Source organism: Equus przewalskii, chromosome 6 (genome assembly GCF_037783145.1).
Source record: "Equus przewalskii isolate Varuska chromosome 6, EquPr2, whole genome shotgun sequence".
Lineage (NCBI taxonomy): Eukaryota > Metazoa > Chordata > Mammalia > Perissodactyla > Equidae > Equus > Equus przewalskii.
The window spans coordinates 53,971,681-53,998,363 of NC_091836.1; the positions used below are offsets into that span (position 1 = coordinate 53,971,681).

General features: G+C 37.6%; 1 long non-coding RNA gene across 1 annotated transcript in view; it reads left to right on the top strand.

The window, feature by feature from the left end:
* LOC139083937 (uncharacterized) overlaps positions 1 to 26,444 on the top strand; it is a 59,911-nt gene extending 33,467 nt beyond the window's left edge. Inside the window, exon 4 of the long non-coding RNA XR_011541100.1 lies at positions 25,554 to 26,444. This is a non-coding gene — a long non-coding RNA (uncharacterized lncRNA). The remainder of the gene's footprint in view (positions 1 to 25,553) is intronic.
* Positions 26,445 to 26,683: the final 239 nt, after the last annotated feature.

The window sequence follows — 26,683 nt, forward strand, 5'->3', positions numbered from 1 at the left end:
GAAAACCCTTTTCAAAGTCATCCAATGGATATCAGCCACTCACTCCTCAAAGCCAGCCGATCAGAGACTCACTCCAATGAACATGCTTCTAAATGTCAACCAATCAACAAGAGTCTCATCCAGTAATGGCTTCTACAGATGATGTCAATCCACTTGCACCCTGAAAATCACCAACACTGCAACTCCACCCATACCAAAACCCTATGTAGATCAGCAGTCTGCTTCACATGGAGAGGATGTGCCTGATTATAGAAAACAATAAATTCAGCTCTGTGTGTGTGTGTGTGTGTGTGTGTGTGGGCTTTCTTTCAAATATTGAAGGGTGGTTTCACCTTTTGACAATGTGATCATGTGCTTTTGTAAAATTTGCAAAAGTAAGATATGTTATCTGTGAGCAGTTTGCTGTCTCTTTCCATCCTACTCCTCTTCTGTCAAACTTCCTCGGTGTTGAGGCTTTGAGTGGCTGCATTGTTTATATGCCATAAAGCTATAACAGTACTCAAACACTAGGGATGCGTGTATGTGAAGTCCCATGTTTTATGTGACTTTTATGCATCTCAAAATTCAATATTTTTAAAGAAGCAAATTTTGATCAACTATGCCAGAGAAATAACAGAAAGTTAGCAAAATATTTTTATTAATTAATTGCCTGACAACCTAGAACACTATATCCAGTAAAAAGATATTTTAAGAATGAGAGTGAAACAAAGATATTCACAAATAAGCAAAAACAGAGAGTAATCACTACCATAAGAAGGAGTAAAGAATAAATAAAGTGAAAAATATATGGGCATATGTAAAGAATATTGACTGTAGAAAATTGTAATAATCCTACCTAGTGAGATTTTTAAATGAATTATCATATGCAGCAACCATAATACACAAATTGGGATGTGTTAAATTGAGTTATGATGTTCTAAAGTCCTTGCATTATCTGGGAGGTAAGTAAAGGTATTGATTTTCTTTAGACTTTGATAAGGTAAGTATGTATGCTGTAGTTTGTATGCAGTATGTCTAATAGAACTTTCTGAGATGAGGAAAACGTTCCATTATACTGTCCAATATAGTAGCCACTAGATGCACATAGAGCACTTGAAATGTTGCGTGTGTGACTGAGGAAATAAATTTTTGATTTTATTTATTTTAATTAATTAAAATATAAATAGCCACATTTGACTAGTGGCTACTGCATTGGAGAACACAGTTCTAGGTTAACCATGAACAGGATAGAAACAAATTGTGTAAACTGAAAACTAGTAGGAGAAAAATGAAATAATAAAGATATTCTATTGATCAACTAAAGGTAAGAAAGGAAGGAGAGAAAAATGAAATGTAGAACAGGGAGTAGACATTAGAAATGAAAAATATTTTAAAATCCAAATATATCAGTAGTTGTATTAATTATAAATGGACAAAAAGATCCAGTTAAAAGGCAAAGATATTCAGGCTAGGTTTTTTTAAAAAATCAAACTATATGCTATTTTCAGGGAACACATCTAAAACCTAAGGGTATAGAACATTTAAAGGTAAAGTTTGGGAAAATACATACCTTGCAAAATTACCTACCAAAGAAAGTTGGTACAGCTACATTAATATCCGAAAAAATAAACCTTATGGCAAAACAATTGCTAAAGATGGAGGGTGATTTCATATTGATAAAAATATTCAATTATCCAGAATATATAATATTTATAAATTCATATGAACTGATTCACATACCTTCTAGATATATAAAGCTAAAATTGGAGCACTACAAAGAGAGATGCACAAAACTACAATCGTAGTGGACAATTTTAAACCACTTCTCTCAGTAAATAAGCAGACAAATAAACCAACAAACAGAAAAAGTAAGAATACAGAGTATTTGTAGAATATGATGAACAGGCTAAGCTTAACTTATATGGAACACTGCAGAATGCTACAGATATTAAATGTTAATATAGGGATTTTTATGAAGAGCTTCATACCAATAAATTTAAAAATTTAGAAAAATAGAGCAAGTGCTAGAGAAAATATGTTGCCAAACTTACTCTAAAAGGAATAGAAGTCAAAAACCTGAATTTGGATGTGTGATCCAAAGTTTTCCACAAAGCAAATCGTTGGCCCAGATGGCTTCACTGGTGAGTTCTATCAAACATTCAAGGAAAAAATAAGTCCAATCTTACACAAGGTTGACATTTTAAAAGGGGGTATATTTCCGTATGCTTTTATGAGATTAGCAAAGCCTTGAAAGCAAAACCTGACAAGGAGAGTATGAGAAAAGAAAATTACAGGCCATTTTACACATGAAGTTGTATGTAAACAAAAATAAACAAAATATATAATGAATAAGATGTTATTACCATATTGGTTTATATCAGGAATGGAAGATTGCTTTAATAATAGAATACCAATGTAATAATAGAATGTCAATTCATATGATCATCTCAATAGCTGCAGAAAAAGCATATAATAAAACTCATTTTCCAATCATGTTGAAACTCTTAGTAAATTTACATCATTCATGATTTTTTCCCCATAACTTCTGAGATTAGAGAAGAACATTCTGGTGAAGAATATTCTGATAAACAGTAAACATGAAAATTTTCAGTAAACATCATACCTAATAACTATACCTAATAATTAAAAAGCTTTTCCTTTGAGATCAGGAACAATACAAGGATGCCACTATCAATGCTTCTATCTAAGTTTGTACTGGAAGTCTTCGTGAGAGCTGCTAAACAAACAAGAAAAGTGAATTAAAGATATAGAGATTTTAAGGATTGAAGATTGTCATTACTCACAGATAATATGAATACATGCACTAAAATCTACAGAGGAGTTCTTATTATCAACGAGAAGAATTAGCAAGCTGGCTGGATATGAAAATCAACTTACAAAATTAATACATGACAGCAGTGGAAGTATAGAACAGTCCAATTGTCTATTCATAACAGAATAGATAAATTATTCTATAGTCATACAATGGTTTATATATAGCAATAAAAATGAATGCATTATAGGTACATGCAAGTTTATGGATGAATTTTACAAATGTAATGTTCAGCAAAAAAGCAAGACACAAAAGAATTGTAACATACATTATGGTTCTGTTTATATACAATTCAAATTCAAATGTAGATTATGCTAAGTGAAAGAAGCCAGTATATACTGTATATACACTGCCTGGTTCTGTTTACATAAAAGTCTATAGGAGGCCAAACTAACCTGCAGTGATAGAAAGCAGATTAGGGGTAGCCTGGGGCTGGGACTCAGGGGATTTACTGCAAAAGGACACGAGGAAACTTTTTGACGTGATGAAAATTCTGTATGTTGATTGGGGTGGTGGTAACATAGGTATATACATTTGCAAAACTCACCAAACTGTTTTCTTTAAATGGTGCATTTTATTGTACATAAATTATGCCACAATATATATGATATAGCAAATTTAAAAATAGGCACAGCAGTAAAATTATAAGGAAAAGTAAGAACGTCATTATCCCAAAAGCCAGGCCAGTAGTTTCCTCCAGTGAGAGGAGTACGTGGGGGGAATTCTAGAGTCTCGGCAATGTTCTATTTCTTGACCTGAGTAGTGGCTGTATCAGTTTCACTTTATGGTTTTTTTGTTGAACTGTAAATAGAAGTTTCACATACCTTGTGTGTGTGTGTATGTATGTACGTATATATTTGACAATGGAACAAAAAATGAAAACGTAGCTAAATCGATAAAAGAATGCTTCCCTCTTTTGCACTCATAGAGTGGAAATCATGAGACGCTCCTCATTACCGTTCACACTAGGGAAGAACAGTGAACAGACCGTGTTAGCAGTGATCCTGTTGGTGGAAGATCCTAAGCACATTTCTTTAAAACAAGTTACATCAAATGCCTTGTTTCAAGAAATACTTTTGTTGCCTATAATTTCCTTCTAATGTATGTATAGGATTTGGTCCCTGCTTCAGCGCCGTCTATGAGAGAAATTTCTCTAGATTTTGGGAAGGAGACTCAAGAGAGGTTTAACACCCCTTTAAGTAAACTAGATTCTTTGTATTATGGTTTGACTCTCAAATGTATACTTTTCAGACAAGTTTTTTCTTCATGCTTTTGGCTTTGAGTATTACCATGTTTACATTCCCAGAAACTTGCCATATTTTATTCCTGAAAGTGAGTTAGTGACGTTCTCAGTCAGGATAGGTTAGATTATGCCATGGTAATAAAGAATGGCAAAATCTCAAAGGATGACTAGAATATACATTTATTGCTCAGTCATGGCACATCACCTTTTGGTCTAGTCTGCAGACAGCTGTCCTCTCTGTGGTGTAAGTTTACCATGCTGGGCTATTCCAATCTTATGGCACCTCCATGTCAACATGCACTTCCATGATCACCAGTGGAGGGAAGGAGAGCTAGACAGTCAAGCACTGGCAACGAAATGCTGTCACATGGAAGTAACCCATGCCACACAAATTTATTGGCTGAAGCAAATCACCTGTTTATACCTACCTTCAAGGGAGCCGGGAAGTGCGATTCTTCGATATGCTCAGGAGGAGAGGAGAACTGATATATTAGTGAGCAGCATACCACCCACCACAGTCACATATCAGAATTAGGCCAAAATAAATTTTATATTTTGTAAAGATGAATTGAGTCCCACTTGAATGGGAAGGATAATGATGATAATAATATCTTACTTTTGTTTAATACTTTAAAATTTATGAAGCATCTTCCCAACATATCTTTTATTCGTTTATTTAGCAGACTTTTAAGCATCAGTTATGGGCCAGGCCCTATGCTAGGTACAGAACATGTGAATAAGACATAGGCTCTATGCTTCTGCATGATGATATCATGTGCCAATAAAAGCCTGGGTGGGTACAATGATGACCCAGAGGAGAGAGTACTCAGCGCCGACAGGGATAAAAAGAGCAAGACTTCTTGCGTAAAGCGATACTTACTTAAGCTGGAGTTTTAAAGACAACTAGGAGATAGGGAAGAAGGCAGAAGGGATGGGGAGATGGGAAAGACAATTCAGGGGGTGAGAAAAGCATGTACAAAGGCACAGAGAGTTAACTTACACACTCCCCCAAAACCCCAGGAATTAGGCATTTTCCATTCTCCCAATTTTATAAATAAGGAAACTGAAGCACAGGGAAGGAAGTGATTTTCTCAGGTCACAAACCTAATACAAGGCAGAGTAGAACTCAAGTCTTTTAACTCCAAATCCCATGTTCTAAATAATTGCTTTATCATGCAAATAAAAGGCACACTTTAAACTAATGGACATATGTAATTCACTCAACATATCTTGAGCGTGTTAATGCCCAGCATAAAATGAATATTCAATAAGGCATGGTAAAATGTAAAGCTCTAGATGACTCTGCCTTCTATGTGCAAGGTATACTCCATATGGGCAGAAACCATGTCTCGTTTGTTCATCATTATATCTCTAGTTTCTAGTACAGTGGTTGACACATTACAGGTTCTCTATAAACATTTATTGAGTGAAAGAATGAATGTCCAAGTCTTTACCCTTAAACCAATGGGAAACATTCTTCTGGTCTATTTGAACACTAAAATAATCCTTTAATTTGCATTCATAGAACTTCCTGCCCACTACCTATTTTTTGTGAGATAGTCCATTTTTCACTACGACATAGAACATTTGGGCCATAGAAGTGTGGGTCACAGGGAAAGAGCCCCGTTTAGCATTTTGAACATGGTATGCATTCCCCAAATGTGGGCTGAATGACTGAATGGCAAAATCATGTCTGTCGTTATTCATCTGAAACAACACATTTGTGTGGCTTAAACCTTCAGAGACTAGAGATTTATTACACATTAGCGATTACTTCAAACATTGGAGATTAATGAGGCATGAGAGATTACTTCAGACTTTAGTGATCTCAGGAGTTTAGTAAACACTACAAGCTCTTCAGTCAGTATCGAAAGGTCTGATGGGGCCACAGCAGGCCTTATTTATAGAAACTCTGGTTCTGCACCAGTGGTGGGTCTGCCCTTTTTACTTTGAGAGAAGATTCAAAAGACAGTTTGGGGTGATTGCACACCAGTACTTATCCCAGTGGTGTGTCAAACTGCTCCAGTCAGTCACCTTTAGGATGAACCATTTTTGTGTGGCGGTTCAGACAGCCTTGTAGCTAAAAACACAAACCTAAAGGGTCACCTGTCTATCAGTCAGCTATGAGTTTTAAGAACTTACCATGGACCAAAGAATACATTAATCAGTTGCTGAAGTGTGTACTAGAGAAACAAACAAAAGGCATAGTTTTTGCTCTTAAGAAGGGTGCAAACCAGACAGAGAAATACAAGAGAATAATAAAAGAAGGCTTGAATCGGGTGCCAAATAATTGGGCAATAGGACTACAAGAAGAGAGAGGCCACAGGGAACCAACAGCATCCAGTAAGACTTACTGGATGAAGCAGGACTTCAGACATCTGGGTTTGGACAGTCACTCCTGCCTGTGGACTCATGTGATCCAGGCACACAGGATTTCACTCCATGAGAAATACATACATGGATTTATGAAATTATTCACGGGCTGCTCAGTCTGCCTAGAGTATTTTTCCTCCACTTTTCTACCTGGCTAAATTTATCTTCAAGGTCCAGTTCAAATATGGTTTTCTCTTCCAGAGCCTTCTCTTACCTCCTTCAGCATCTGGGCAAAAGTTAGTCACTCCCTACTTTGCACTCCCACAGCCCTTTGCATTTATCTCTAATGCAGTACTAACCACACTGTAGTGTAATGAATTGTTCGTGTGTCGGTTTCCCCACTCTGTGGTGCCAGGCAAGTCATGAGCTCTCAATAAATATTGTTTGTATAGATGGATGGATAGATTAACTGGAGGTCAGCTTCCTAATGAAAGACCAGTGGGTGATGTACTAAGATGGGTCCAGACATTGAAATTGAAGGATCTTTTAAATACAAGCCAAAGGGAGGGAGAAGGGAAGGAAGGGAGAAAGGAAGGAAGGAAGAAAGGAAGAAAAAGATACGTTTAAGTAGGTTAACGGAAAACATTGGAGCTGTTTGTTTTTAGATGACCCAGAAAATAAAAGCCGTCCATAATCCCACTTCTCAGATATATCTACTATTAACATTATTTGTGTTTCCCCAGCAGATCTTTTATGCATATAAATACATTGGCAAATTTCCCTGCAATTTACGTTCCCCTCTTCACACAGGAGAGTGTCCAAAAATCCAGTTACACAACAAATATTTATTGTGTGCTTAGGAATTGCTGTATAATGATAAACAAAACAGACATTATCCATGCCTTCCATGAATTTTACAGTATGGTGGATGAAGCAGCACCTAAAAGAATTATAAATTGTTAAGTAAATGATTAAAATGTGCAAAGTTTCATCTCCACCAATGCTGTGGGAGTTTTCAACAGAAGCAGGATATAATGAAAGTGGTGTTTAGGATGATTAAATTGGCAGCAGAATAGATTAAAAAGAGATGTTATGGGGAATCGGGGCATAGGTGACGGCAATGGTAATAGAGGAAAAAAAGTGAAACCAAGAAATACTTCAAAACAAGATTCCTTAATCTGTAGAGCATGGATCCATTTGGGGATACAAGGATAAACTTTAAGATTTTTGAACCCTCAAATTTAGACTTTATGTATAGTTTATCTATGTGTTTTTCTATGGACAGTAAGTTTTGTAGATTTCATTAACCTCTCTGTAAGGGCAATACAGCATAGTGTTTTAAGATCATTGACATTGGAGTTAGAAAATATAGGCTTAAGCACCATCTCTATCACTTACTAACTTTGAAACCTTAGACAAGTTACTTAACCTTCTGGAGGTAAAAAGGCAACAAAACAACTGTAATGTAAAGTCCCTATCACCCAATTATTTTCATTCTCTAGGGGTCTATTACCCCAAAGATAAAAATCAATTACTTTAAAGAATTACCTTGATCATTCTAAAGAAAGACTAGACAAAGCTTGATGTCAGATTGGTAATGAGGGAGGAGAAAGGAGGAGTAGAAGAAAAGGGATTCCAAGGTTTCTGGCATAAGAGATAAAATAGATTAAGATTTATTATAGGAGCATGAAGGACTCCTATAATATGCTCCTGTAGGAGGATAGGCCCCCTTGCACTGCATGGCTTTTAGAATGCAAGGAGGAGTTGGAGTATAGATTTGTTTTAGAAAATTTAGAGAGTCTAGATCACTTTGCTGATTATCAAAAATGTTGATTCATTTTCACTGAATACTAAAATCAGATGTTGGCAGAGTGAGGAAGGGAGGAGCGGGGAGAAGAAGGCTGAGTGGGAGAATGAGATTTGGCAAGAAGACTCCTAGGACCTTCAAATTGTGAGCGTCTGCTTATCTACTTGTAGACACTACTCACACAACGACTAATGAGATTACTATACCTGGCTGGGAGTGGGTGCTGGATGAGGGTCATTTGGCTGCCCCTTGAGACATTGTTTACAGATAATAATATACATATGATTGCAGAGACACCCTGACAAGATTCAAAGAAGTTGTCAAAGATCATACAATTTAAGCATATGTATCACATTGTCAGACCACACCAAATGTTTTCTAAGCGGTCACAGAGATCTGCTGAGCACTGAGATAAACGTGATGGAGGGGGTGCATAGGGAAAGGAGAGCACAGCATTTTCAAGGGACTCAAAGAGAATTTCTGCTCCACTGATACCTTGAAAGTTGTAAAAAAGAAAAAAAAGTAAATTAGTTCCATTTACTGCTGAGCAAACGCTTAACTATCTTCAACATGACAGGTCACAAGTGATTTTTGAGAATCTATTATTTATTTGCCTAGGAATTTGGGGAAATAAAAATAAATTAAAATACATGATTTTCTGTTTTCAAGCTCCAAATCTAGCTGTGGCATCAATATTTATGTCTAGGAAATGATTAGGAAACAAAAGTACGTAATTCCTGGATTGTCCCCCGGGATGCTATTTTACTGGTTCTTTCCTTTTATGGTCAAAGAGGATAGTTTGTAATGTCTTTAATTATTGAAAGCCCAACCCATATCTCCCAGGCTTATGATGCTAAATGCATCACATTTCATGCAGAAATAGGATCTTCCCGAACAATGTGTAAAACACTAAGAGCATGCCATGCTTATTATCCCTTTAGGAGAAAAGATGGTTCCTTGCACCCAAAGTTACTAGGATTAGTGTCATATGATTCTATTTGGCCAAAATTGATTGAACTAGAAATCGGGGTGAAAAGTAATTGTCAAGAGCTGAATATAGTAATAATAGCTAAATATTTAATGAGCACTTATTGTGAGTCAAACACTATGCTGAGGCCTTCACTTGATTGTTTTATTTAATATTCACAATAGTCCTATGAGGTTGATTGGAATATTATCAAATGCATTTTAGTAATAATACACATATAGTTACAGAGATACCCTGACAGGATTGAAAAAGTTCTCAATAATCAAACAAATTTAAACACATGTGTCTCATGACCAGCCCACGCCATCATAGAGGCTTAGTAGCTGGTCTAAGGTCACAGGCTAGTATGTGGAATTTCTGGGGCTTGAACCCAGGGTCTTTCTGTCTGCCCGACTCTAGAGCCCTTACTCTTAACCCATAGCCTGTGTGGTCACCTCATTCTACTCAATACGGGTGCTCCTTATTGGATGGCTACGACTCAATCAAATCGTCTTCCCTGGAGAATACGTTGAATGTGACACAGAGAGAGAAGATGGAAGCAATAGAAATATAAAAGAAGTAAAGATAGAAGAGGCTTAGGAGAATGAGTGTTAGCAGGAACCAGGAAAAGTCTCTAGGGCTAAGGTAAGGTCACAGACATGCTGGACACACTAAATGACCCTCAAAGATATTCAACATTCCAGCCCTCATTAGGCCTGATGGTGTGACATTTCCTCAAAGAAGTCACCTGAGCACATCTCTGGCCTTTGCTCCCTGAGCATATCTGAGTAGCACAGAAATGATCTTTTGCTTGAACAAGAATCAGGTTCCTAAATAAATTGTCATAGCAGAAACTCTGACAGCATTTCTGGCATCTAAGCACACGAAGTGCTCTTTAATTAATGACATAGATTACCAGCACTTCAAGAGAATTTAGGAACTAATTTTGACAATGAATTGACATCTGCTAAAAGCTTACTTAAAGTGGTTTCTGAGACCGAATCGGAGAGACTTGTTAGTTTTCCAGACCTTCAGCTTCCTGAAATTCTCTCTGAGCATTAAATTGGGCCACCATTGAGTAAAGATTTAATATTATAGTTTTTGCTCTAATGGAGAGAGTCATGTAAGGAGCATCATTTAAAATAATAAGTTCCTTTTGTTTCACTGAGAGGAAAAGTTCATTTTTCCAGGTGAACAACATATGCTTCCTTTAATTATAAAGACAGTTCTAGTAACAGAATGGGTTTTCTGCCTTTTCTTAGCTTCCAAGAAACTCACAGTCACAATATAAAATGCAAAGGCAGTAACTAATGGATACCACGTGCCTGGGACCATTTATTTATCTGCTGTTTCAAGCACTTTTCGTTCTCACTTTTTAAAAATGACCTATTTTATATATTTTACTGTTATAAGTTATCCCCAGACATTTTTGAAAGTGTTAGGTTGAACCATCTGAAGCTGCCAATAGTCAATCATCTTTAACCTACGAAAGGAGCAATTCCGGATGGATCAACCTATAAATCAGAAGTAAATACAAGATGGATATATGTGCGTGGAGAAGAGTCCCAGAGGGCATATGGCGACGTTTTAAGTGTGAAGTCCTGCAGTGGGACTATGCATGCTTTTTATTTTCTTCTTCTTGCTTTTTGTATTTTCTAAAATTTCTATTACTTCTACATTACTCACCAACATTGTTGTTTCTTTCACAGATTGTGCCTTATTACTCGATACCTATTGCCCTGTATTTATTACCCACACTTATTGTTACAGTATTGCTTCTTATTATTACTTATTACCTGCACTAATTCCCCTGCATTTACTATCCTGCACTTACCACCCTATACTTATTACTTGGCACTTATCACCCACACTTATTACCATGCATTTGTTACCCACACTTATTACCCTGTGCTTATTATCCCATGTTGCACCTTCTTAGAAGGACCTATGTGTTTCTTCTTTAAATTTCTTGAGAGCAAATATTGTGACTTGTTTATCTTTAAATCCACTGCACCTGGTACATGGGAGGGATTCAACAAATGTTTGCCCAATTGAATGAATAAATTGTCTGGCTTAACCAAATCATAACACAATTCATATACAACTTTTTCAAGTAATTAATTTTTCTAAAAATAATTGAATAAAGCTTCATAATGACTTCTTGTATTTTACGTCTTTTCTCTTATTAATGTGCTAACCTTTGGATGACATACATTCTTATATTGTATTCAACTGACATTTACATTTCTTTTCAGTTTATTCTGACCCAGCAGTAGCTTTTAGCATTGCATGACTAGAGTCTAAGATCATCCTTGGATGTTTTCCAGATTTCTTAAATTGAATGAAGGCAATGTTCAAAGGACGTCCTTGACTCTTGTCCTTTCTTGCTTGGAATTGCTTCTTTTAATGAACCTAGTATCTATTCCAATTCTACAGCAGATAACCTTGAGGGCATTTTGACTCAGAGCTTTCCTTTGTGTTTTACATCAGTCAGCCTCTGTAGAGTTTACAGCATCCTTTTAATAATGACCAACTTCAGATCATAATGATGCCCTGGGCCTGAAATGTATCAACAACTCCACTCTCCCATGTATATGGAGGCAATAAGCTGTGATAAAAGCCCATGCTTTTCAAAATTTAATGTGCATACAAGTCACATGGGGATCTTGTTAAAATGAGGATTCTGATTCAGTTGGTTTGGGGTGGGGCCTGAGGTTCTGCTTTCTAATAAGGTGCTGCTGGTGCTGCTGGTCTGGGGCCACAGTTTGAGTGGGAACACCATAAGCCCTCTTGTAATGGTCCTGGGTACCCTTAAGTGCTCCAGTTGGAGTCTGAAGAGGGCTCATCTCTAGTAAATGCAGAAGTTCCACAGGTTAGTGGAATTTTGTCTGAGCCCTTCCCCATGTTAGCTAAAGTTTGTAGAGGTTCTCCATCCCTGTTCATCCTTCCAGATGCCCTCTGCAAGGTGCCTCATTCAAGCCCAGGGTTCTCACTGTGGCATTCCACCCAGGCATAGCCTTTCCCTGTGCTCCAAATTGTCCTGTCATGCATGCAATCAATTCAAGATCCCACTTGAAGCTAACTTGAGGAACCAATGCTCAATAACGTTATTAGCTGACAACACAGTTTAATGTGGTCATTTCAATTTGAAAACAAGTTTTTGGTTTGCATTGTTCTTCAGCAAGTCGTCTGGTGTCTGTGGGAGCCTGAAAAATGCCCCCTAGAGATATCCACATCCTAATCCCTGGAACCTGTGAATGTTACCTTGAATGGCAAAAGGGACTTTGCAGATGTGATTACATTAGCAACTTAAGATGGAGAAATTATCCTGAATTATCTAGGTGAGCCCAATGTTATCACAGGAATCCCTACAAGAGGGAGGCATGAAAATAGAGTGGGAGAGGGCAATGTGAGACGAAGGCAGAGATTGGAGTGATGCAGCCACAAGCCAAGGCAGTCTCTAGAAGCTGGAAGAGGCAAGGAACAGACTCTCCTGCAGCCTCCAGAAGGAAACAGCCCTGATGATACCCTGATTTCAGTCTCATAAAACTGATTTTAGACTTCTGGACTCCAGAATTGTAAGAGAATAAATTGTATTGATTTAAGCCACTGGGTGATTTCTTAAAGCAGCTTTAGGAAATTAATACAATGTTTCTGTTTCTTAGTCTGTAAAATGAGGCTAATGATAGCAAGCCTAATAGAAGCATTGACGTGAGTTTTAAAAGGGATAATACATATGAAGGCATTTTGAAAAATCTAAAGCCATGGATCTCAGACCTTAGTGGATATAAGAATCACTCAAGTGCTTGTTAAAATGGACTGTTTTTACCCCAGAGATTCTGATATGATATGTTTGGGTTTAGGCTTATGAATCTGCATTTTCAACAATCACTTGAAACTTTCTGACTTAGGTGGTCCCTGGACCACATCTACAGATGTTGCTCTAACATGTGACTATAAATTAGAATTCAAGTCCCCTGATGGGCCAGTGGAAGAGATTTTTGGGAAAAAGGAAGCAAATGTCTAAATCACCCCACAAAGAGTCTCCCACAAAATGGCAGGATGGGTTTGGGGCATATCATTTCAGAGGTGGCATCTATCAAATAAAGATGATAATTTTCCAATCCGTGGCAGGACGTGGCAGCAACTTGTAAAGGCTGCAGTCACCAAGTCATGATTCTTCCCTGCCATTCAGAGATACAGCATGTCCCTGGGGCAGCTTGTCTGTCCCTCATGTTCAGGAGAACACATTGGTACCTCATAAATGAGGACACTTGAGCCAAATGCATCTTATCTAAAAGCAATGCTCAGAGACGAAAACAAACAGATTTTTTAAAAAATAGACCTTAGTTGAAGTCTTATTTTGTGCTAGACACTAAGTTTCTGTTCTAAAGGAATTCACATTGAGCTGTGGTGTAGACATGTAACCATCACAGGGGCATGTAAAAAGGGTCAAAAAGACTAGAAGAATCTTATAGTAAAGGAATAGGAATAGCCAAAACTTAAAGTGCCTCTAATAACTTAAAAATGCTTAGACTGATGCCTTGTACCTTTCCTAAAATATCCCTGTCCTTCATAGTGTTATATAAGCCCATAGGGAACAACTGATTCTGCTTGGGGATGGTGTGACAGTTAATTTTATGTGTCAACTTGATCAAAACACGGGATGCCCAGATATTTGGTCAAACGTTAGTTTGGGTGTTTCTGTGAGGGTGTTTTTGGATGAGCTTAAAATTTAAATTGATAGACTGAGTAACGCAGATCACCCTCCCTAATGTGGATGGACCCCATCCAATCAACTGAAGGCCTGAATAGAACAAAAATGTTGACCTTCCCCAGAATAAAGGGACTTCCTCCTGCTTGACTGCCTTTGAGCTGGGACATTGATTTTTTACCCGCCCTCTGGGTCATGCTGAAACAGCAACCCTTCCTGGGTCCCAAGCCTGCTGGCCTTCAGACTAGAACTACACCATCAGCTCTCCTGGGTTTCCAGCTTGTTGACTGATCTTGGGATTCTCAGCCTCCATAACTGCATGACCCAGTTCCTTATAACAAATCTCTCTCTCTCTCTCTCTATATATATCTATATATAGAGATATATCCATCCCTGTTCATCCTTCCAGATGCCCTCTGCAAGGTGCCTCGTGGAAGCCCAGGTATATCTATCTATCTATCTATCTATCTATCTATCTATCTATCTATCTAATATATAAGATATATACAGATATATATAGAGAGATATATATCTCTAGATATATATATATATAGAGAGAGAGAGAGAGAGAGAGGCATATATGTATATATATATGAGAGAGAGAGAGAGGCATATATATATAGAGAGAGAGAGAGATCTATATAGATATATCGATCTCTATATATAGATCTATACATACAGATATTGATCTATAGATCTATATCTATATCTATATCTATACATAGAGAGAGAGAACATCCTATTGGTTCTGTTTCTCTGAAGAACTCTGACTGGTACAGATGGATATCTGGGAAACCTTCACAGAGTTGGTCACTTTGCAGAGAGATACTGAAATCATAGATGATCTATTTCTAAATATTCTACTTTACGATTATAAATTCCTCTGCCGTTCATTCATTTCAACACACATTTATGGTTGAAACGAATTTAGTGAATACTTACTGTGTGCCAGGCACTTTGCTAGGCACCGAGGTGGCATCAAAGCAAGCCCCCAGCCCTGTCCCTCTAGTGAGGAAGTAAGGCTTTAAGGCAAACACTGCAGAGCAATATCATGGGCACAAATGATGTTTCAAAAGGGGCAGTCCCATTCTTACAAAGTAAAAACATGCTGTCTAGTTAAGATTGCCAGATGAAACATTGCATGGGATGTGCAATTATTTGTTGTTTACCTGAAATTCGAAATTAGTTGGGCATCCTGTATTTTTAGTTGCTAGATCTGGCAACTCTACGTCCAGTTCTCCTTCTACATCCAGAACGGTATAGAGATTGGGAAGACATGGCTGGCCTTTAGGCTCAGAAAGGGAGATGCCCTTCTGTTCTCTTTTCCTAGATTATTGCATTCAGCCTCGTCCCCTCTACCCCTGCCAGCCCCAACCCTGGGGACTTTCAGTTCAGATATTGCCCTTCACATCCGCTGGCAGAGCAAATCCCCGGTATATCATTTCAGAAATGGCGTAGGGTAATCCCTGCTGGGACACAGGGGAACGCCTGTGACTCTGACTCCGGGGAGTGGAGGGGACCTGTATGGCCTGACTCTAATTCTGCTTTTCCCAAAGCCCCGCCTGCCTGGATTTCCTGCTGGAGGTACATTTAGTTAGTTAAGGCCAGGGTCAGGTTGGGAAAGACGTGAGCTCTCCTCAGTGATCTCAGAGACAAGATGAAGTAGAGGTTGAAAGCAGGGAATTTGGAATTAGCCAGCCTGCATTTGAATCATTGTTCTCACTTACTTGCTCTGAACTTGGGCAGGTGACTTAACCTTCCTGAGCCTCCATGTTTTCATTGATAACATGGGGAAGATCATTCTGCTGTGAGAGTTAAATACAGTGATGTACATAAGGACAGTGCCTGATATGTAAGGATATGTGCTCAATAAGTGGTAGTTATTATTAATGCTTCTGGGTCTCTTTTATATCTAGTTTATTACTAGTTTTTTGTTTTAAATATGCTGCTGCAAACATTTTTGTGCATTTGGCTTTTTTTTTAAGATGTGAATTTGTTCCTTAGAATAAATGATGTGGAGTGGCATCAGAGGCACAGAGCATAGATGCTGAGCACAGCCTCTGGAGCCAGACCACCTGAATCAAATCCCCAAATCAAGTGGCCTCACTTCCTGGCTGTGTGATTTGGGGCAGGTTCTTTCACTTCTCTGTTCTGTGGTGTTGCAGAATTTAAATCAATGCTAATTGTTATCATGAATATGTGATGGATCATAGCACATATGGGCACGTTTTTTCCAAAACTATAATAATTTGATTATTATATTAACTGTCCCATCAGACTGAGAGCAGATCTCATTCTTTTCTGCGTCTATCATTTTATTAAAAGTGGTTTTACATTCTAGCTCTGCTTTCTTTTATGCTAATTTTATTGTTTTTATTGTATATTTGCTTATTTTTGGTTTTCATCATATCTGTCTTTTCCACTGTAAAATTTTCTTTTTCTTTTCCTTTTTCTCCCCAAAGCTCCCCAGTGCATAGCTGTATATTCTTCGTTGTGGGTCCTTCTAGTTGTGGCATGTGGGATGCTGCCCCAGCGTGGCTTGATGAGCAGTGCCATGTCTGCACCCAGGATTCGAACCAACGAAACACTGGGCCGCCTGCAGCGGAGCGTGCAAACTTAACCACTCGGCCACGGGGACAGCCCCACCACTGTATAATTTTCTGTTGCCCCAAGAGGCAAAGTTATATTCTAGTTGCTGCATCTAAACGACTCTAACTTGGCAGTTTAGGAAGTGAATGGGGAAGATTTGGTGAACAGGAATTGTTTCTGGTATCCTCTGCATAGCACCAGTGATGACAAATTTGAGGGCAATAGCAGGAACCATGGACTCTGAGAACCACAGTAAGATTGGCTTTGAATCTGAGGTAGAATTATTCATGTAGCAGTGGGATAGACAAAAAGTAGAAAGAACATCAGATTCAGAAGCAGAACATCATTTTTTTAACAGTATGGTCTTTGGCAGGCGGACAAAATGTCTGCTGGTTTAGTGCAAACCATTTTCAGACAACTTTTAAAATTTTGCCTATCCATAGGCTGCCACCAGGTCAAGTACTCTGTAGAGAAGACACTTAAAAAAGAAAGGGGATGTTATTGTAGTCAGGGCAATATGGCCAAAAAGGAATAAACAGAAATGAGACTGGTCGTCAAATGGCATGTATTTCCACCCCTGGCTCTAGGGTATGCTGCCCTCAAGAGTAGGCATTTTTATTTTTGAGATGAATGGAAATGGTTGTCATGATGTCTCCAGGACTAGTTGAAACCCACATTTCCTGTACCGGAAGGAGATGCAGAAGTAAGCAAGCCTATGTTCCAGGGTATGCCCTGAACGAGACGGATGGGAAAGGAAGACTACTGGGAGTCTGTGGAGCTCTCCTTCCATCTCACCTCCCTAAATGGGGTCCACCGGGTTCAGGGTGACCTCTCACTTTCCCCCCCTCACACCTCTGCACCATCAGCAGTAGACATATAGTTCTTATTGGTTTATTTTCTCCTCATACCCAACCAGAAGAGCAAAGGTCTAATTTTTATTGGCTCACAGTTTTTATCTGTTCATGAAGACAAGGTTAATGAAACAAACCATTCACCTGGCTGGCTTAAATTTCCTGGTTCTTAACAGAGTTTTAAGCCCAAACATGCTCACTGTCTGAATCCTAAACACGATAGCATGCATTTTACTCCTCTTTCCAGTGGTAATGTACAAAATAATTTTAGGAATAGGAAAATTCCCAAACATAAAGTGACACCTGTTTTGCTTTTCCTCATTCTCCGAGGTTAATCACAAATGAAATTTAAAGAAATATTCAATACAGGAAGTCTGTTAGCTTCTTTGAATCTCGATTTCTTCATCTGTAAATAGGAATAATAGTAATGCCTATCCCTACCTGACAGAGTTGTTACAAGTGTCAAGTGAGATAACGTATATAAAATTGTTTTGTAAACCACTAAAGTGCTTACAAATATTAGTAAATATTTTTTCAATTGTTTTATGGAGATCATCATAATGGTTTATAATATTGTGTAATTTTGGGTGTACATTATTATTTATCAATTTCTGAATAGAGTTCATCTTGCTCCAGTAGTCTAATTTTTGTCTGTCACCATGCATATGTGCCCCTTTACCCCTTTCGCACATCCCCAATCCCCGTCCCCTCTGGTAACCACTGCTCTGTTCTCTTTATCTATTATTTGTTTATTTCTCACATATGAGTGAAATCATGCAGCATTTTTCTTTATCTGTCTGGCTTATTTCGCTTAACATCATACTCTCAAGGACCATCCATGTTGTTGCAAATGGGACAATTTTGTCTTTTTTATGGCTGAGCAGTATTCCATTGCATGTATGTATATATACATACATATGTGTGTGTGTGTGTGTGTGTGTGTGTGTGTATACACACCACATCTTCTTTATCCATTCATCCATAGAAGGACAGTGAAGTTGATTCTACGTCTTGGTTATCATGAATAATACTGCAATGAACATAGGGGTGCATGAATCACTTTGGATCATTGATTTCAAGTTCTTTGGATAAGTACCCAGTAGAGGGATAGGAAGATCATACAGTATTTCTATTTTTAACATTTTGAGAAATCTTCAGATTATTTTCCATAGTGTCTGCACCACTTTGCATTCCCACTAGCAGTGCATGAGGGTTCCCTTTTCTCCACATCCTCTCCAATATTTGCTGTTTTTGTCTTGGTAATTATAGCCATTCTGACCAGTGTAAGGTGATATCTCATTGTAGTTTTGATTTGCATTTCCCTAATAGTTAGTGATGTTGACCATCTTTTCATGTGTCTGTTGGCCATCTATATAACTTCTTTGGAAAAATGTCTGTTCATATCCTCTGCCCATTTTTTGATCGGGTTGTTTGCCTTTTTTTGATGTTGAGTTGTATGAGTTCCTTATATATTTTGGAAATTAATTCCTTGTCAGATATATGATTTGAAAATATGTTCTCCCAGTTAGTGGACTGTCTTTTTGTTTTATTCATGGTTTCCTTTGCCATGCAGAAGCTTTTTAGTCTGATGTAGTCCCATTTGTTAATTTTTTCTTTTGTTTCTCTTGCCTAGTATGGTATTTGAAAAGATGCTGCTAAGACAAATGTCAGAGAGCAGATTGCCTATATTTTCATTAAGGAGTTTTATGGTTTCAAGTCTTACATTCAAGTCTTTAATCCATTTTGAGTTAAGTTTTGTTTATGGTGCAAGATAATGGTCTATTTTCATTCTTTCACATGTGGCTGTCCAGTTTTCCCAAAACAATGTATTGAAGAGACTTTCCTTTCTCCATTGTATGTTCTTCTCTCCTTTGTTGAAGATTAGCTGTCCATAGATGTGTGGTTTTATTTCTGGGCTTTCAGTTCTGTTCCATCAATCTGTGTGTCTGTTTTTGTGACAATACCATGCAGTTTTGACTACTATAGCTTTGTGGCATATTTTGAAGTCAGCTATTGCGATGCCTTGAGCTTTGTTCTTTTTTCTCAGGATTGCTTTGCCTATTTGAGGTCTTTTGTTGTGCCATACAAATGTTAGAATTCTTTGTTATATTTCCATGAAGAATGTCATTGGGTTTCTGACTGAGATTGCATTGAATCTGTAGACTGCTTTAGGTAGTATGGACATTTTAACTGTGTTTATTCTTCTACTCCACGAGCATGGAATATCTTTCCATTTCTTTGTCTTCTTCACTTTCTTTCAATAATGTCTTATAGTTTTCATTGTATAGGACTTTTACCTCTTTGGTTAAGTTTCTTCCTAGATATTTTATTCTTTTTGTTGCGATTGTAAATCGGATTGTGTTCTTGAATTCTCTTTCTGCTAGTTTGTTGTCAGTGTATAGAAATGCAACTGATTTTTGTAAGTTGATTTTGTACCCTGCAGCTTTGCTGTAGTTGTTGATTATTTCTAACAGTTTTCTTATGGATTCTGTATGGTTTTCTATAGATAGAATCATGTCATCAGCAAACAGTGAGAGTTTCACTTCTTCCTTTCCAGTTTGGATTCCTTTTATTTCTTTTTCATGCCTAATTGCTCTGGCCAAAACCTCCAGAACTATGTTGAATAAGAGTGGTGAGAGTGTGTACCCTTGTCTTGTTCCTGTTGTCAGAGGGATGGCTTTCAATTTTTCACCATTGAGTATGACATTGGCTGTGGGTTTGCCATATTTGGCCTCTATTATGTTGAGGTACTTTCCTTCTGTAACCATTTTATTTAGAGTTTTTATCAGAAATGGACGTTGGATCCTGTCAAACGCTTTCTCTGCTTCCATTGAGATGATCATGTGATTCTTATTCCTCATTTTGTAAATGTGGTGTATCATCTTGATTGATTTGCAGATATTGAACCATCTCTGCATGCCTGGAATAAATCCCATTTGATCATGGTATATGATCCTTTTAATGTAGTGCTGTATTTGTTATGCCAGTGCTTTGTTGAGGATTTTTGCATCTACATTTATCAGAAATATTGGCCTGTAATTTTCCTTCTTTGTGTTGTCCTTCTCTGGTTTTGGTATCAGGGTATTGTTGGCCTCATAAATAAGTTAGGAATTCCATCTCCTTCAATTTTTTGGAATAGTTTGAGAAGGATAGGTATTAAATCTTCCTTGAATGTTGGGTGAAATTCTCCAGAGAAGCCGTCTGGTCCTGGACTTTAGTTTTTTGGGAGGTTTTTGATTACTGTTTCGATCTCTTTACTTGTGATTGAGTAGAGAATCTATTCAGATTCTCTATTGCTTCTTGATTCAGTTTTGGGAAGTTGTATGAGTCTAAGAAATTATCCATTTTTTTCTAGGTTATCCAATTTGTGGATATATAGTTTTTCATGATATTCTCTTATAATCCTTTGTATTTCTGTGTTATCCATTGTAATTTCTCCTCTTTCATTTATAATTTCATTTATTGAGACTTCTCTCTTTTCTTCTTGGTGAGTCTGGCTAAGGGTTTGTCAGTTTTGTTTATCTTCTCAAAGAACCAGACCTTAGTTTCATTGATCCTTTCTATTGTTTTTTTTAGTCTCTATTTCATTTATTTCTGCTCTAATTTTTATTATTTCCTTCCTTCTGCTGATTTTGGGCTTTGTTTTTTCTTCTTTTTCTAGTTCTGTTAGGTCTAGTTTAAGGTTACTTATTTGAGATTTTTCTTGTTTGATGAGGTGGGCCTGTATAATTTCCCTCTTATAACCACTTTTGCTGCATCCCTTAAGAGTTGGTACGTTGTATTTTCATTTTCATTTGTTCCAGGTACTTTTAAATTTCTCCTTTGATTTCTTCATTGATTCAATTGTTGTTCAGTAGCATGTTGTTTAGTCTACACGTGTTTCTGACTTCCCAGTTTTTTTCTTGAAGTTGATTTCTATCATTGTAGTTTCTATCACTATAGTTTCATATCATTGTGGTTGGAAGAGATGCTTGAGATGATTTCAATCTTCTTACACTTATTGAGGCTTGCCTTGTTTCCAAACATATGGTCTATCTTTGAGAATGATCCATATGCACTTGACAAGAATATGTATTTTTCTGTTTTTGGAAGGAACACTCTCTATATATCTATTAAGTCCATCTGATCAAGTGTTTCATTTAAATCCACTGTTTCCTTCTTGACTTTCTGTCTGGATGATTTGTCCATTGATGTAAGTGGGGTGCTGAGGTCCCCTACTATTATTGTTTTGTTGTTTATTTCTCCCTCTAGGTCTGTTAATAGTTGCTTTACGTACTTTGGTGCTCCTGTGTTAGGGGCATGTACATTCATAAGTGTTCTCTCCTCTTAGTGGAATGTCCCTTTTATCATTATATACTGCCCCTCTTTGTCTCTCATTGCCTTTTTAAACTTGAAGTCTGCTCTGTGTAGTATAAGTGTGGCAACACCTGCTTTCTTTTGTTTGCCATTTGCTTGAAGTATCGTCTTGCACCTCTTCTCTCTGAGCCTCTGTTTGTGTGTAGAGCTGAGATGTGTTTCCTGGAGGAAGTATATTGTTGGGTCTTGTTTTTTTAATCCATCCATCTACTCTGTGTCTTTTGGTTCCAGAATTCAATCTATTAACATTTAGAGTGATTATTGATATATGAGGGCTTAATACTACCATTTTACTTCTTGTTTTCTGATTGTTCTATGTTTTCATTGTTTCTCTTTCTTCCTTTGTATTTCTGACTGCCATTTCATTTTCGTGGTTTTCTGTAGAGGTTTTCTCAGTTTTTTCCTTTTTTATGAATTGTGGCTCTGCTCCAATTTTTCATTTTGTGGTCACCATGAGGTTTGTATAAAAAGTCTCATAGATGAGACAATCCACTTTCTCTTAGCCTTTTACCTCTATTAGCCTAAGCAGGTTCCATCCCTAGCCTCTTCCCCTTTTGAGTTATTGTTGTCACAAATTATTCTGTTTTGTGTCATGAGTTCATGACTAAGTTGAAGTGTTTATAGTTACTTTTGATGTTTTTCTTCCCTTTATCTTCTAAGTTATAGTTGACTATTTGCTTCCCTGTTCTGACAGAGAGTTGCAGTTTTCTGATTTTGTCTGTCTGTTTCCTTGCTCAAAGCTTTGTAGACCTTTGTCTTTTTGTTTCCAGTGTGAGGTCATCTTTAATCACTACTTGTAGGGGAAGTCTAATTAAGATGAAGTCCCTCAGCCTTTGTTCATCTGGGAAAGCTTTTATTTCCCCATCATATCTGAAGAAAAGTTTCACTAGATACAGTATTGTCTGAAAGTTTTTGTCTTTCTATATTTTGAATATATCATCCCATTCTTCCTAGCCTGTAAGGTTTTTGCTAAGAAATCTGCTGAAATCTTGATAGGGGTTACCTTGTAGGTCATTTTCTTCTGCCTTGCTGCCCTTAGTATTTCATCTTTTTCATTGACTTTTGCTAGTTTTACTATTATACACCTTGAAGAAGCTTTCTTAGCATTGATGTAAGTAGGCATTCTCTTAGCTTCATATATTTGTAAGTCTGGTTCCTTTCCCATGTTTGGGAAGTTCTCAGCTATTATTTCTTTGAAAAAGGTCTCTGTTCCTTTCTTCCTCCTTTCTCCCTCTGGAACACCTATAATCATTTTACTTCTTTTCCTAATTGAGTCAGATATTTCTCAAAGAATTCCTTCATTTTTTAAAATCTTAGTACTCTCTCTTCCTCCACCAGTAGCATTTCTATATTTCTATCCTCCAGCTCACTAATTCTTTCATCCATAATATCAGCTCTATTTTTTAAGGATTCTAGATTATTTTTTATTTCATTAATTGTGTTCTTCATATCCAGAATTTCTGCTTTTTTTTTTTATAGTTTCAATCTCTTTGGTGAAATATTCTTTCTTCTCATTAATTTTATTCCTGAGTTAATTGAACTTTCTGAGTCTTCTTGTAGCTCATTGAGTTTTTTTATGACAGCTATTTTGAATTCTCTGTCATTTGGATTGTTAATTTCTGTGCCTTCAGTGTTGGTTTCTCGAGAATTGTACTTTCCTTCTGGTCTGAATTGTTGATGTGGTTTCTCATGATATTTGCTGAACTAATCTTTTGTCAGTGCATTTGTGATAGTATTAGCTTGCATATTCCACTTGCTACTGCTGGGGGTGGGGAGCAGAAACTGAGTTTCTGATGCCATCCTGTCTGCTGGAAGTTGTGGGAGTTTTGTGGGCGCTTCTGCCAGCTTGGAGAGTGTCTGGGTATATGTACAGACTGTGCTTGGTGGGTGGGGCTTCATCATGGGGTCCAAGCCTGGCCCAATCCTTGAGGCTGCAGCATGGTGGGCTCTCCCACCACCAGGAAAGCAATCATGAGCAGACTAAGGGCTGCTGTCGCCTCTTCTTTCAGTCACCCTGAGGTGTGTTTCCACTTTTGGGATGCGGTGGTTCTATGGGTATTCACATGGGCTGGGAGTGTGCTTGCCTCAACCCGGAGATCTGCTCTTGCCTCTTCTTGTGGTTGCACCAGCCACTGTGCTTGATGGGCGGGGTTTCCTTGTGGGACCTAGCCAGGGTCACTCCTTGGGACTGCAGGGGCACAGCAGGCTCCCCCACGGCCAGGAAAGTGATCACGATTAGGCTCAGGGCAGCCACTGCCTCTTCCTATGTCGCCCCAGGCACATTCCCACTTTTTGGGCGCAGCTGTACTATGGGCACTCGTGCCAGGCTGGAATGCATTTGTGTGCATGCACAGGGCTGCTGGGGAAGGGCAGGGAGTGCCCACCTGTCTCCACTACTTCCTGGAGGGCCAGTCAATCCACCTTCAGATGTATAGCTGTGTGGGTCTCTCAGCCAACCTGTTGTGCTGTGTGGATTTCCTCCATTGGTCACTAAATGTCCATTTAGTTGCAGTTCAAATGGGGAAAGATAAAGAGAACAGCTCACTCTGCCATGTGGCTGATATCCATTAGTTAACGTTTTTACTAGCTTCAAAATCTAAACCATAATTCCACTCAGTACTAACAGAAACAAGAAAAAAACAAATATTTAGAAACACAGTAAGGATGATAACAGCCAATGGAATTCACAATGTTCATTGAATACACATAAACTATGTTTTTTTTTTTAGATTGGCACCTGAGGTAACATCTGTTGCCAATCTTTTTTCTTCTTCTTCTTCTCCCCAAACCATCCCTGGTCCATAGTTGTAAATTCTAGTTGTGAGTGCCTCTGATTGTGCTATGTGGGACGCCACCTCAGCATGGCCTGATGAGCAGTGCCATGTCTGCACCCAGGATCCGAACCAGCAAAATCCTGGGCCACTGAAGAGGAACACGTGAACTTAACCACTTGGCCACAGGGCTGGCCTCTACACTATGTAAATTTAAATACTAATTCTGCTAATTCTTTGTTTTCTAATTCATCAGTTTCTTTTTTTAATCTTGATTCATTCCATTCTTATGTTTCCCTTAAGTTTGTTTTGCTGTTCTCTTTTTCTAGTTTCTTGGGTTGAGTGTTTAATTTCTCTATTTCCATTCATTATTATTTAATAATGAAAGAATTAGAAATACAAATTTATATCTAACTTTGGCCATATCTCAAATGTTTGATATGTAGTGTTATTATTGCTATTTTCTAAGTAATCTGTAATTACAGTTTGATTTGCCCTTAGATCTAAGTTACTTGGAGAGTTTTAACATTTTCAGGAAGTTGGATTTTTTGTTCATACTTCTGTTAATAATTTCTACCTCTATTGTTTGTGTATCAGGGAATATTGATGGTAAATTTTCTGTGTGCTTTTGCAATTTATTAATATTTTCTTTGTGCTTACTATGCGATCGATTCTGTAAATAATCCTTTGAGCACATGAAAACGAAAAGTGCAGTATTCTAATTTTCTTTGGTATAGAATTCTACAAATATATTACTACATTACCTCATTAATTAAGTTGTTTATATTCTCTGTATTAAGATTTTTCAAAGCGGTGATCCATGGATGAGCATGAGGAGATCTATGTGTACTTTTTTATAGGGAGAACGTTCACAGTTTTTTCAAGTTCTCAAAAGGATCTGTGATCCCCAAAATATCAAGAAACTGCTCTATATTGTGCTTTATCTATCAAAGACTAAGACAGGGAAATTAAGCTACTAAATATAACAAAATCAACTTAAAAAGTATTCTCAAACAAATAAAAATTATAATTTTATTAATTTACAAGATACCTGAGAAACGGTCATATTGATATTTACTATTTTTCCATCTGTGAATAGTCCTAAGTGACGTTTGCTTATTTTATTCTAGGTCCTGGAATGAGACTCACAAGGAGGCTGGGCTTCTATAGAACAGCAGGAAAGGACCAAGTCACTTTATCAAAATTTAATATCTTTGGAACAAGTTGGTCACATATATTCCATTTTCCCTGTGAGTTTTGCAGTGGGGCTTTTTCAATCTCCTCTGATGAATTCTCCACCTCTTCTCTGAATGCTTCTCCTCAGTTGACGCTCTGAGAAGACAGTCCCATTTTGGAAAGCTAATCATATCCTTAAGGTGACTCAGTTCAAAGTCACATACTTTCTCAAGTGAGGCAGGAAAATGAATGCATCAATTTCTAGGATGGGAATGACAACCATTTAAAAAACAACAGCCAAATTATAGATGTACTTAGCACAGGAAGCATCTGCTGACAAACAAGTCATACATTTTTAAATGATGTACATGAAGAATTTAAAGTCCACCTTAACAGGAAAATTGAAGAATTCTTAAAAGGAACAGTGAGGATTGAAATTATAACCTACACTCTACAAAAGTGCCCATACCTAATCCTCAGAGGTATTAAAACTTTTCAGGGATGTTATGTCCATCAGTTACACAATACTATGTTTCTATGTACGTATGGCCCATGACACTTTCAAGGCCCATGAAAATGTCTTAATTTTAATTTTGTCTAAAAGCAGAAGAAAAAATGACTATATTAATAATAATGGTTACATAATAAAGAATTTAGCCAGGATAATATTTGCCTTTATACCAATAGTCATAAAATATAATGTCTAATTTTTCTTTTTATGGAATAAGGGGCCCATGAAGGCAAAAGTGCCTATATCCCATGAAAGTCATAATGGGTTCCCGGAAATAGTTATCTATTCAATGTAGTCATTGATCAGTATCTAAGTAAATGCTTTGTGAAGGTTGTTTGATGTGTGTTTATGCATGGTTTTGAGACATTATTTAGAATAGATTATATTCTCTTAACAGAATGGAAATTGAGGCTGTGTACCTTCTTCACATCTGTGCTTCTTTCTTCTTGTTTGCTTCACTCTGGCTCTTTCTCTTCATGAGCTTCTTTTACTTGCTTATCTCTTGCACACGGCCCTGTAGTCCCCAGCCCAGCTTGGCATCAAATCTACCACTGATGTTAGGCTTTGTGGATC